Genomic DNA, 1,022 nt, shown 5'->3' on the forward strand with positions numbered 1-1,022 from the left:
GTTCGAACAACTGCTTCTTGGTCTAGGTACAGATTTCTTAGAAGTACAATTAAGTGTTCTGGAATACTCATACTTCTCAATGTTGTCCATAGCATGTTATGATCCACACAATCGAAAGCCTTTGCGTAGTCAATAAAGCACAGGTAAACATCCTTCTGATACAGAGTCACTGTACCAAAAGGAAATGGTTCATGTGCAACCATTTTAAGAGGTAGCATATGATCATACTGAAGAAGCAAGTCCAAGAGCAGTGAAGGAATTGGCAAAGAACAAGGGACCAACGATTGATAGAGTAAAAACTGAAGTCTTTCAATGAAGTGAGGCAGACACAGGAGGCACTCATTCATCTCTGCAAAGAAATTTGTAAGACAACTATCTGGCTGATTGATTGGAAGAGATCCATATTTGTGCCCATTCCAAAGAGAGGTGACCCAATGGAATGCAGAAATCATTGGACAATCTCTTTGCTATCCCATGTAAGTAAAGTTTTATTAAAGGTAATCCAGAAACAGCTGCAAGCATACATTGACAGAACACTTCCAGAGGTTCAAGCTGGATTCAGAAGAGACCAATGGAACGAGGGATATCACTGCTGATGTCCAATGGATATTGGCTGAAAGCAGAGAATATCAGAAAGATATTTACCTGTGTTTTGTTGACTACGCAAAGGCTTTTGATTGTGTGGATTATGACAAGCTATGGACAACATTACGAAATATGAATATTCGGAACACTTAATTGTGCTCTGTGCTCATGAGGAATCTATACCTGGACCAAGAGGCAGTTGTTTGAACAGAACATCGGACACTGAATGGTTTAAAATTAAGAAAGGTATGAGACAAGGTTGTATTCTTTCACCATACTTATTCAACCTATATGCTGAGCAAATAATCTGGGAAGCTGGGTATATGAAGAAAATTGTGACATCAGGATTGAAGGAAGACTCATTAACAACCTGCGATATGCAGATGATACAACCTTGCTTGCTGAAAGTGAAGAGGACTTAAAATATTTACTGATGA

General features: G+C 38.8%; 1 protein-coding gene across 1 annotated transcript in view; it reads left to right on the forward strand.

Moving 5' to 3' along the window:
* Positions 1–1,022, forward strand: part of LOC102813160 (testican-3-like) — a 766,084-nt gene that overhangs the window by 713,999 nt on the left and 51,063 nt on the right. The window lies entirely within an intron of this gene.

The sequence above is a fragment of the Chrysochloris asiatica genome, unplaced genomic scaffold (genome assembly GCF_000296735.1).
Source record: "Chrysochloris asiatica unplaced genomic scaffold, ChrAsi1.0 scaffold00066, whole genome shotgun sequence".
NCBI classification, from domain to species: Eukaryota; Metazoa; Chordata; class Mammalia; order Afrosoricida; family Chrysochloridae; genus Chrysochloris; species Chrysochloris asiatica.